Below are 13,261 nucleotides of genomic sequence, written 5' to 3'. Positions count from 1 at the left end.
ATACTCTCACCAACCATGTACTCTCTATCCACCCTCTTCGCATCTACATATTTCTTCTATCTATCTTGGGCTTCTTTTAGGTGTTATTTGATCAAAACCACCTACTACTTCATATCCTTGACTAACTCTGGCACTATAGATTGCTATCTTGAATCCTATCCTAGCTTAGGGGTGTCCTGAAAGGCCTACCATACAAGGCTTGATAGGGTGGCATGCCTATGGAAGTGTAATGCCCATTGTTATAGGAAAATTCTACAAGGTGAAGGTATTCTTCTTACTTGGACTATTGGTCCATTGCATACATCTATAACATATCCTCTAGGATCTGGTTAACTCTCTCTATTTTCCCATCTATCTAAGGGTGATAGGATGTGCTAAATTTGACCTTTGTACCAAGTGATGTATGTAATTCCCTCCAAAAGGATGATGTAAATAAGGAATCTCTATTTGAGATTATCTTATGAGGAATTCTATGGAATCTAACAATGTCTCACAAGAACACCTATCCTACTATAGATGTTGTAAAGGTAGTTTGAATGGGTGAAAAATGAACAACTTTGGTCAAAGTGTTAACCATCACCATGATGACATCATGATGATGAGAAGACATTGGAAGACCGACAATGAAATCCATAGAGATAGTGGCCCACTTCCACTTAGATATCTCATGTGGTTGCAAGAGCCTAGCTAGATTTTCTTATTTTGCCCTAACTCTCTAACACTCTAGGAATTTGGCTATGATGTTGGCAATTCGCATTCTCTTTCTAGGCCAATGATATAACTACCTTAAATCTGCATGAAGCTTCTTCACACCTAGATGTGTTGAACAAGGTGCTTTGTAAGCCTCCAAAATGATGAAATCATGTAAGTCACCTAAGGAAGGCACAAAAATGTGCCCTTTATAGCATAGTAATCCATTTGGAGCCAATGAAAAATTAGAAAATCTTCCCTCTAGGGGTCTCTAAGAGTGGACTAGCTAACAAAATTCTATATAAAATACATCTTTAGAAAGGTGGTGCAGTATGTGCTCTCTCAAATTTATCTCAATAATCATAGAAGATATCCCATGACATCTCCTACTCAAGGAATTTGAAACTATAGTCTCCTTTCCCTTAATTTAATGTACATTGAAATCATATTCACATAAGAACTCCATTCATCTCCTTTGTCAAACATTCAGGTTTGGCCATGTGAAAATATACTGCAAACTTTGATGATCTGAATGAAGCTCAAAGTGATGTCCTAGAAGAAAGTGGTGCCATATTTCCAAGGCATGAACCACTACTACAAGCTCTAAATCATGGGTTGGATAGTTGATCTCATGAGTCTTAAGTTTTGTAGACTCATAGGCTATGACATAGCCATTCTACATGAGAACAACTTCAATACCATCTAGAAAAGCATCCATGCATACTACAAAATCTAATGAAGGATTATGCACTATTAGGATTGGTGTGCTATCAAGTACCTACTTGAGTTATTGGAAGGACCTCTTACACTTGTTTATCTATTTAAATTTCTTCCCTTTCCTTTGAAGGGATGTGATGGGATGAGCTACTCTAGAAAATCCCACCACAAACCATCTATAATACCTTGCAAATCCCATGAAGCTTCTAACTTCTATAACATTAGTTGATGTCAACTAATCCATGATAGCCTAGATCTTGGATGGGTCCACTAAAATTCCATCCTCCTATATCACACGACCAAGATAATGTACTTCTTTTTTGAAGAAGGCACACTTGGACAAACTACCATATAGCTGATTTTCTCTTAAACATTGTAATACCTACCTCAAGTGCTCTTTGTGTTCCTTCTCATCACGTGAATATATCAATATATCATCAAGGACCACTACTAAAAACTTATCTAGAAATGTATGGAACACTCCATTCACAAGGCTCATAAATACTGGTGGAGCATTTGTAAGACCAAATGGTACCATTGTGAACTCATAATGGCCATACCTTGTATGAAATGCAATCTTTTGAATTTTACTTTCCACAATCAATAATTAATGATACCCAAACTTCAAATCTATCTTGGAGAATAGTCAAGCACCCTACAATTGATCAAATAGGTCATCAATTCTAGGGAGCATGTATTGATTCTTGATAGTTATCTTATTCAATTATCGGTAATCAATACACATTTGGAGTGATCCATACTTCTTCTTCACAAAGATCACTAGCACACCCCAAGGTGATACACTATGATGGATATGTTCTTTCTCCAAGAATCACTCTAACTAAATCTTAAGTTCATTGAGTTCATGTGTAGCCATCCTATATGGAGATCTAGAAATGGGCTCAGCTCTTTGCAACAGATCTATGTGGAAATCAACTATCCTACATAGTGGCATACTTGGAAGCTCTAAGGGAAACAAATCCTTAAACTCTTGTTGTATTGGGTATTCATCTAGAGAAGGTTGGACCTCTCATCTTCTTCCTCCTTGTTATTGATAGATATTGCAAAAAAATAACATCCCTTTCATAGACACTACTTAAGTTGCATGGTTGGAGATCATATGAAGAGACACTGGCCTTTGTACCCCTAAAATCACCATAGGAGTATCAAAATCATGAAAACACTCAACCTTCTTCTATCTATAATCCATCTTAGTGTTATGTTCACATAGCCAATCCATACCAAGGACTACATCGTATGATCCTCGGGGGTAACTTGTAGATATAAGGTCATGCTCAAGTCTCTAATTTGAATATGACAATCATGAATAAGGGAATTAAATATCACCTTAGCCCTAAAAGCCAATTTAACTTCCCAATTATCATTCTACCTAGTTGCCACTAGCTCACAATGCTCTACTACAAAAGGAGATACAAAAGAATTGATGACTCTTAAATCAAATAATATAGAAACCTCAATACCTCTAATTATACCTATAGCCTCCACAACTATGGCCTGATGCCTAGCATGGTAGTTATCAACTACTTCAAATACCTTGTGGGAACTACCCATGTCTCCTAACATAGGCTCTAAAGTGTCTCTGCACTGATTACTGGCTATTGGTCCCCGTGGGCACTCTCTGGCTATATGACCTATACCACTATAAGTATAACATAGTCCATGACTCTGAACCTAAACTCCCTATGGCCTAGACTATTGTTGACCACCTATCCTATTGGATCTACTATAACTACCATAGGAGGACTCTTGAGTCCTAGCTGTCTATGGATATGGAGCTTGTGGCCTCTAATCTCATTGGGAACCCTATGATTGCCACTGCTTGGGCTTAGAGCCTTGATACCCCTATGCTGACTTCTACCTATTATCATGTTGAGACTTTTGTTGTACCTATGGGGCCCTAGAAGACCCTACTAAATGACCCTAATTACCCTTCCATGAGGGTTTTTTTTTCCCTAAATGCTAGGAGAAGTTTTGGTTGTGAGACCAATCTTGAGATTCCTATTTGTTATAGAGATCTTTCACAACCAATGCTATCTCAACTACCTCCCTAAAGGTGCTCAAAAAAGCTAGGCATACTAAATTTTTTAGAGACAAGTTAAGACCCTTGGTAAATCAATAGATCTTTAGCTTCTCATCCTTCATATACTTGACATAAGGAAGGAGCTCTAGAAATGTGTTCTCATATTGTCCTACAGTATGGTCCCTCTACTAGAGGTCATAGAAATCCTTAATTTGACTCTATATGAAATGCTCTAAGAGATACCTATCTTTGAACTTGGCCACAAATGCCTCCTAAGTAAGTGTGTCTACTCCCACTTCACCTATGGTCTCCTCCTATTTCTACCAATTGGAAGCATTATCTCATAATAAGTGGATAGCAAGTCATGCCTTCAGATTACTCTCATATGGGCACAACCCAAAGCACCTCTCTAAGCTCTGTAACCACGCCTCTAACCATGTACCATCTATGTTTCCAATGAAAAGAGGTGATTTGAGTCAAATAAATTCCATAATATCATTCCCTATGTCTCTAGGTTCTCTCACTACTACTGGTGGCTCTAAAATGGTGGTGGTTCCATCTAATGAACTGAAACCTCCTCCTAGTCATCTTCTCCCTTTGCATCTCTAGGTGGGGGACTCCTATTATTAACTCTATTCTCCACTATTCCTTACTATTTGGGCTATGGAATTATAGGTGGCATCCTTTCTTGCACTACTTTGATAAGTTTTTGAATGGATATAAAGAGTTGATTAAGATTTTGAGGTTACTTAGGTGGAGGCCCACCAATTCCATGTCCTGCTTCTTTAGATGCCACTCATGCACCCCTAGGGACTCTAGCCCTTCAATGACCATTATGGGTAATAGCAAGCATCCTATACAAAATTTGTGTTTTAGTGAGTTAATCATAATGGGTTAGGCACTAGTGTTGTAACCAATTGCTTTGATACCAAAATGTCATGCCCTAAATTTAATAGGGAAAAACACAACCAACACTTTTAAAAATTTTTTTTAAAGGTGAAACAAGGGATAATACACATGTATCTATGTATAATATATATACTCTATCAAACTACATAGAGATTGAAATATACAATTCATGTTTCTTAAGGATATTAAGTTTTTACTTATTCGATCATGGGTTGGAGGTAATACGTAGCAACTTTTAAGTACATTGATATTTAACTAGGTCTTAGGTGTTAAGGTAAGGATTCTAGTATTCTAAGTTAAAGTTTAGGGATACATTTTGGTTAGATGTCAGTGTAGAAGGATTCATCACTTTACCGTTAAGCACAACTAGTGTTAATTCAACTAATTTCATTTTGTTTTGTTTTCCTAATAGTGTACATTGTATATATGTTAGCGCAAGATGCATGAGGTTGTAATAAGGTGGTAATAAGTTAATTTTTATTGTTAATATTATGATTTTGAATATTAATAGGGTTCATTACTTATATTAAGGTTATATTGAGACTTATAAAATTACTATGTTTACTATTATTTAGAGTGATTAGTTATATATAATATTTCATTTTCTAGCCACAAGATAATGTGTATAATTAATAGCATATCCATTTTATGAAGTACTCATGATAACTATTAGCAATCAAATCAACCACCCTCCTACAACATACTAACCATCTTACTAATCCATAATGAACAAAGGTGAATTCACCTGTTTGTTCCCTCAACTTGCATAATTTTTTTTTACTAACTTATCAAGTACAAATCCAGATTCCTAACTAACCCCTCCTAACAACATTCCCCCTTTGTAACTTAGCTATAAATCATAGTCTAAAATGCACTAACTATATATTTTAAAATTTACCTAACTTCTAAAACACCTAACCTAGCTTTACCTACTAACACACTCCTTATCATATAAATCTATTACTAACCCTTGTTATTTATTTAATTTAAATCTAGTCAAAAAAATATCGACCCTTAACAACATTAAAATTAATCACCATACATACCTCATTCCTACCTTACTACTAACATTATTATACTTAATCCATACATTATTAATTTAATTAGTACCTATATTCATAACCTTATTTTCTTAAGTTCAATCTTTTACTGTTCCCTTTTCCTAACATTTACCTTTCACATGAACTATACGTGCCTCCAACCCAACCTAGCCATTATTTAAATCTTGCATCCTCCCAAGTGAATTTCCAAGCCCTATTCATATGAACCCCTTCTCTCCCCACAAGGTGGTATGACTTTAGTCTTATTCCCTACTTAGGAGATTAGGACATAACTTGGGCAGCATCCACTGAAGTGCAAGCTCTTCTTGATGAAAAATTTTACACGGGTGACTGACATATGTCAGTGGGGGTATCTTGTTCCAAGAACTTCCTAAAATTTTAAAGGTAGATGAAGGTGCCAAGGAGTGGTGGGGCCCACTATCCTCCAATCCAATTTAGGCTTTTCATTTTATTCATTCTTTGGAAGGTGGCCACCTAGGTAAGTGGTGGAAAGTCTAGTCCAGGGCATGATTGGCCCATTTTTAAGTTTCTCTATTTATTTTATTTGATGATAATGAATATAGGTAACCCCTTGTCTAATCACCTAGGTCTAAATGGGTGGGTGTCTACATCTTACACCTGACATGTTTACTTATTAAACGAAAAAAAATCCTTTTTTTCATAAAAGCTTAGACTTGTGTCTTAGCACATTTTAGTTTATTTTATCTATATATATTATTATTCTTTTTTTAAGGGATTCTAAGAATATACTTTTGAATATTTTATAGGATTTTAATAGGGTGTAATTTATTTTTGTTCCTCCATACAATTTCCAGAGAGGAAATGTGTACCTACAATAAGTTTCCTCACTTGTGTTATATGGCTTATGCTTCCAATTTCTTTAGAAATCCACAATTGTGGGGTATCATTGTTTTTACTTAACCTTTCTATGACTCATATTTAAAGTTGATATCAATGCTTGCATAAATCCAACCTATGAATTTATGGTACTCAAAATTTAATTCTTTGTTTACATTTCACAAAATCAAATCTAAGTGAACTAAAGAATGAGAGGATGCATATGATTTGTTTAAAACATATCTACTCATTTTACAATGCATAGATAGAAACCATTAAAAGTTTATATTATCCATTTCATCAAGATTCATAATAGAGATTCTTTAATTGAACCCTTTCAAACTAAATTAAATACCATTTTAACATCCTTCTCACTTTGAGAATTCCATAAGATTTAGTTATTGATTGATCACAAATTCTAGACAAGAACAATAAGATAATCTACATAACTTCAATATGTTTCCCCACAACTTTGGATATGCTCCTACATGACTTGATCTTTCCCTCCTACATAGCTATGATAGTGTTATAATAAGTCTCTTGCAAAAACATCTAAATGGAAAATCTCAAATTTCACTTTACATAATTTACAACAATGGACAATGGGAAGTAAATCCCCTTTCACATTACAACATAACAACAATGGAAACTTAGTATCATATCACATTTTGAGATGGTATAGAAGAGATCAAACTCCTTACAAGAACTTGGTTCCTCAACATTGTCCAAGGTTGAAACCCTAATAATCTTCAAATGGTTCTATTCTTCCAAAACTTACAAAACAACACAAAACTTGGAACCATGGAGGCTCACCTCCCATCCAAGGCTTCTATGAAGCCACCCACTGAGAAGAGGAAACAAGGTCCAAATGGGATATACACATACATCACTTACTAATGCATAAACACACCACATAACACCAAAAAATCCCTCACATGGTTTGTACATTGATTCACCATTGGTATCGTAAAACATTGGGTGAAGGTGGACTCTTCAAAGAGGAGAATGCCATATACTTAAAACAACATCATATTGCAATTGCATTTTTCCTCTCAAGGCTATCATGAAAAATCTTCTCCTCCTTATACACAAAACCCCTTGTATCTTCCAAAACAAAAAAGGCATATGGCTTCAATGGAGCCCATACTCCATGAAAGAAAGAACATTTCCTCATCATGAGGTGAATTTTCTCAACTATAATGTAGATCCCAACTAACACCTTCACCCAAGGCTTCTCTTCACTCCCAAGGGTAAGAGAAGCCTTCACACCCATTAACACTTGACATTTAAATCAAGAAAATAACAAAAAGATCAAGAAAGAAAACCAAGAAATTTACATGAACATAATACATCTTCACACCATCAAAGTATAATACCAAAATCTATAATGCAAAGAATTCACAATACAATGCATGATTCCATAATAATTACTCCATGCTTGTAGATTCACTATGCAATCCTAAAATAAAGAAAATGGTCATGGTTTGAACACCAACCTTAGTCCAAGCTAAAGGAAATGATAGATGTTTTTGAGTTCCCTTAGTCTATCTCAAAAACCCTAACTGTCTCTTAACATAGAGAGTGCGTGAACAACCCACAAGTTTATCCAAGACTCTCTAAAAAGGATTTCTCACTATCTATTTTGGCAAAAACACCAGGCCACTTCCTCTTACAAACTCGTCTCCCTCTAAGTTTTCTATATTTGACTTAGTGGAAACATGGGAGACAACACATGTGACAACTCCATTTTCGAATTGGTGGAAGAAGTCATTGATAAAGGGGGGCCCTAGGCTATCTAGGCATCAACATGGTAAAAAATAGGTCCCTAACATGTTATACTATCATATGGGTAGCTCATTTTTACATAAAATACACTTAGGGACCACCTCTTGACCCCTCAAAACCCTAGACAAGTCTAAATTCGAATTTCCTTTGATTGTGACCCATCCTACCCCTTGTCAAGTGGGTTTACTTACTCATTAATAAGGTAATTAGTTTTATGGTAAAATGCCACAATTGTCAAGTGACACATAAAAGCACATTCCACATAATCATGACATGCCCCTAGTGCATCATTGAGATTAACAATTTCACACACAAGAAAAATTATATTTATAGAATAAAATACATCACAATGAGGGTTTTGAATCTTCCAAAGATTTGCCTCAGTTAAACTATGTTCACATAGGTTTTGAACTTGTTTTCCCAAAAAAATGTCATGGTTCTAGTTCCTACACATTCAACTCGAGTATCAGTACCCCAAGGAGGTCATAAAATTTATAAACCATAAATGCATATAATTTCAAATTTTATGTGATCATATTAACATAATTCAATTAAATTTCCTTTCCTAATCATTTCAAATAAATTATTCAAAATGTTAAAATATTAAAATCTACATATCATGAATCATCATAATCAAATTAACATTTATTTGCATATCACATTAAATCATAAATTATCTTAATCAAATTAACACTTTGCATCACATCATAATTCTAATTTAATTATACCATGTGTAAAAGTGCATCCCTATTTATTCAATCATCCCATACATAGTAGCAGTTTCTTAGTACATATCATAAATGAAAAACACTACTTAAATGTCAAAATCAATAGATAAAGCTATTTAATGTCCATCTAAGTCTCGAATAACTATCAAAATATCAAATTCTTGAATATCAAAAGGCAAGTAAAATGTTTATGCTATGACAAGTCGAGGTGTGGCCTCAAAAATTCCAACCCCCACTTTGAAGAATGGTGAATCTAGAAGACTAGTTGCAATGTCATGGTTGGATTTCTCTCTATACTAGTGTTGTTTTGACAGATGTGGCAAGACCGCATGTTGTTAGTTTATGGTGAGTGATCAGGAAAGTACTATACATACTTTATAAATTCTTTGGGGCTTGGGGCATCAGCCAAAGAAAAAAAAATTGGGCCCTATTTTATCAAGATTTTGGGCTAACATGTAATTATTAATTATAATCATAAAGTGGTAAAAATACTTGTATAAAAGGGCTTATGTTTAGGGATTGTTTCATAAGGTGATATAAGAATTGCAGCTGTATTGAGCTATAAGGGATTACAGATTCTAATCAAGTTGTAATTGTTATAAATGCTTTAGAATAACTGAGAGGGGGCAATTGAATCAGTTATTCAAGGTACAAATTTCCTATTCAAACTTTCTCACTAAGTGTAATGAGCCTATTCAAACATTCATTCATCTAAGCATTAACTTTTCTACTTAGAAAGTTATTGTAAATCAACATGCAAGTATAACACATAAGAAATCAACACAACATAGTGATTTACGTGGAAACCCAATTTGAGAAAAATCACCAATAACATGCTACTAAATTCTCACTCTTCTAAAGTGATTCCTTGTGAAATTCCTACCCTATTAAAGGAATACAACACACTATTAAATGTGACCTTGTTAGAGGATTTAACCACCTTGTTAGAAGTGGGTTTGGTTAGAGGACTTTAGAACATTCACTTGGAATGCCATCCTATTAAAAGATTTACAAATGGCTATTAATGGCTGTTAGGCCAACCTAAGTCCATAGGATTATCTTTGTAACTCTGATAGCTTGCCCTCCTTTCAAGCTTAGTCTCCTTGAGTCTCCATGCTCAATGTACTAGTGCAATCATCTCTTCTTGACCACTTGTAGAAGTAGAGCCTCTATGCTATTCCTTCTCCTAGATGCCTTTTCTTAAAACCCACTTTGCAATTTGGCTCTTTACCAGTAGCAACATCAGTAGCATTTTCTTCCTAGTTTATGACTCTTTAAATAGAAGTCTTCGAGTTCCTTTTTCTATTTTATTCTTCCATTCTTTAATTTCAATTCATATGTATTAGGTAGGATTCATTATATCTTACTCATATTTTGTTCCTCTAGAAACATCTTGAATAATCCTTTTAAATTCACCTAAAAATGGTTTACATAGAATTCAATGCCACCATCTCATCATCCTTATCCTTCATCTAGTTCACAAAATTCAAGGTAACAACTATGTTAGCTTAGATTTGGTGAATCTTTGTCCTTTAAAATAATGCAGTAGCTCGGCACTATTGAAATACTTGTGCTTGACACATATTGTGTTATTCGGCATCAACTATGTTTTTCTTGATGCTTGGCACTTGAAGTTCACTTGGAACCAACTAATATTTTTTGATGCTTGGCACTTGAACTTCACTCAACACCTGAAGATCACTTGGCACACACTAGAATTTCCTATTTCTTGGCTCCAATTGAGAATTTTTTTGGCTTCAACTAGCTTGCTCGGCACCCACTAATGAACTTAGTTTAAGCTTTGTAGTCAACCTTGTTACAACTTCTTCCTCCAATGTTTCTAAGTGTGACCAACCTCTATATCTTTGAATATGTTATTAGCACATCATTTAACCATTATCTTAACTGATCCTTGCACTTCATTACAACATCATAACTCAACCTTTCCCTTAGGTGCTCTTATTACATCTTGTTCATCAAATCTTCTTCATCAATTAGCTAAGTGATAGTACTTGGATTTTATAAGCAAATATCATTTCTACAAATAGTAGGTTTGACATCAATGACAAAACAATGATTGAAAGAATTCTTTTAATAACAAACTTCCTTCTTTGCAACAATCTCCCTCTTTGATCTTCAACAATGAGTTTTTCAATCAAATTTCCAACAATAATCACTAGATCATAAATATATTAGACTTGTTGTTTTCTGGACGAAGCCTAGGGTTTGGGCGAACCATGTTAAATCTTGGTGTCTTTTGTTCTTTTTTCTATGTGATCTATTACTTTCTAATATTTTTTATATTTGCATCTAATTTTTATTTCTATTTGTGGTTTAATCCTAACAAGTGGAATTAGAGTGAGGTTTTTTCTTGAGTTATCCTTTACAGAAAAGTCTCACAGTTGAGTGGGACCGATGGTAGACAAGGGTAAGCTGAGGGTTGAAAAGTTTAATGTGTAGAACTTTGAGTTATGGAAAATGCAAGTGGAGAAATATCTTTATCAAAAGGATTGATGGAAGCCATTAGAAGAAAAAACTAAGAATTAGGGATCTATGTCAAATGATGACTAGGATCTTTTAGACAAAAAGACACTTGGAAGCATTCTATTATGCTTGGAAAAACCTGTGGCATTTAATATCAAAAAAGAAAAGATGATGGAAGACTTGATGGAAACCCTAAAGAAATTCTATGAAAAGCCCTCTACTTCAAATAAGGTATTTCTCATGAAGCATTTATTTAATATGAAAATAATGGAAGGTTGATCTACTATGGATCATTTAAATGAGTTTAATACTATTACTAGTCAGTTATCTTCTATGGGTATTAATTTTGATGAAAAAATTAGGGCTCTCTTGATTTTGTGTTCTTTTTTAAAAATTTGGAATGACATGGTAATGGCTATGAGTAATTTTATTTTTAGATCTAATACCCTAAAATATGATGATGTGATCAGTGTTATTTTGAGTGAGGAAACTTGTGGGAAAACCTCAAGTGGATCTACATTAGGAAGTTCTTTAAATGCACAAAGTTGAGGTAGAATGATTGAGATAGGAAGTAATTCTAGAAACCATGGGATATCAAGAGGAAAGTAAAAGGGGAAGAGGTCTCAATCGAGAGGACCAAATGAGTATTGATACTATGGTAAAATAGGGCATAAAAAGAAAGACTACTAGACTCAAAAAAAAATGAAGGAGATAAATTGGATGGAGACAAGGAGGAAAATGTGGTAAGTAACAAATTTAAAGAGGATACTTTTCTTCTGTCTTCAAAAAGTATTAATGATTTATGGATTTTAGATTCTTGTGCTTCATTTCATGCTACATCTCATAAAGGCTATTTCATTGATTATGTCCAAGGGGATTTTGGACTTATTTATTTGGGGGATAATTAACCTTGTTAAATTATTGGAAAAGGAAAAGTTAAGATTAAGTTGTAGAATGGGAGTCATTGGCTACTACATGAGGTAAGACATGTTCCAAGGTTGAGTAAGAATTTAAATTCAATAGGACAACTCAGTGATGAGGGTTGTATAGTTACTTTTAATGATAAAAATTGGAAGGTTTCAAAAGGTTCCCTTATAGTAGCAAAAGGTGGGAAAGTAGGAACATTATATCTTTGTAGAGGTCATATTGTTCCTTCTAATTTAATTGTTTCAGGGAAAAATGAATGTTCAGGAATAGTTACTACAATTGAGTAGAGAGAACAAATAACTATTGTAAATTCTAATATAGTATTGTGTCACAACAAACTTGGGCACATGACTAAGAAAGGTATGAAAGTAATTCACTCAAAGAAAGTTTTATCAGGTCTAAAATGTTTTAATATGGATTTCTATGAAAGTTGTGTGTATGGAAAACAAAAGAGAGTGAGTTTTGTGAAGATAGGGAAGGAAAATAAAAAGGAGAAATTAGAGCTTGTGCATACTAATGTATGGGGACTGGCTAAAGTATCTTCCCTTTGCGGCTATCATTATTATGTTACATTTATTGATGATGCACTAAGAAAAGTATGGGTTTATTTCCTTAGACATAAATTTGATGTATTTCAAACTTTTAAGAAATGGAAATGTTTGATTGAAAATGAGACTAGTAAGAAATTAAAATGCCTTAGGTCTAATAATGGTTGTGAGAATTGTAGTCATAAATTTGAAGATTATTGCTCCACTAATGGTATTCATAGATAGAAAAGTGTTCTAAGGACTTCACATGAAAATGGAGTGGTTGAATGCATTAACAGGACTATAATGGAGCATGCAAGGAGCATGAGGTTGCATGCTAGGTTTCCCTTACACATGTGGGCTGGGGATGTCAATACTATTGTATATTCAATTAATAGAAGTCCCTCTACTCCTTTGGATTGTGTTATTCTAGAGAAAGAATGGATTGGTAAGAAGGTGAGTTATTCTTTTCTCAGAACCTTCAATTGTGAAGCATTTGCTTATATAGATTCTAAAAATAGAACCAAGCTGAAAGCTAGGTCAAAGAAATGTGTA

This window comes from Cupressus sempervirens, chromosome 10 (genome assembly GCF_028749045.1).
Source record: "Cupressus sempervirens isolate cs-2001-9-10 chromosome 10, ASM2874904v1, whole genome shotgun sequence".
NCBI lineage: Eukaryota > Viridiplantae > Streptophyta > Pinopsida > Cupressales > Cupressaceae > Cupressus > Cupressus sempervirens.
This window is presented reverse-complemented; position numbering follows the sequence as displayed.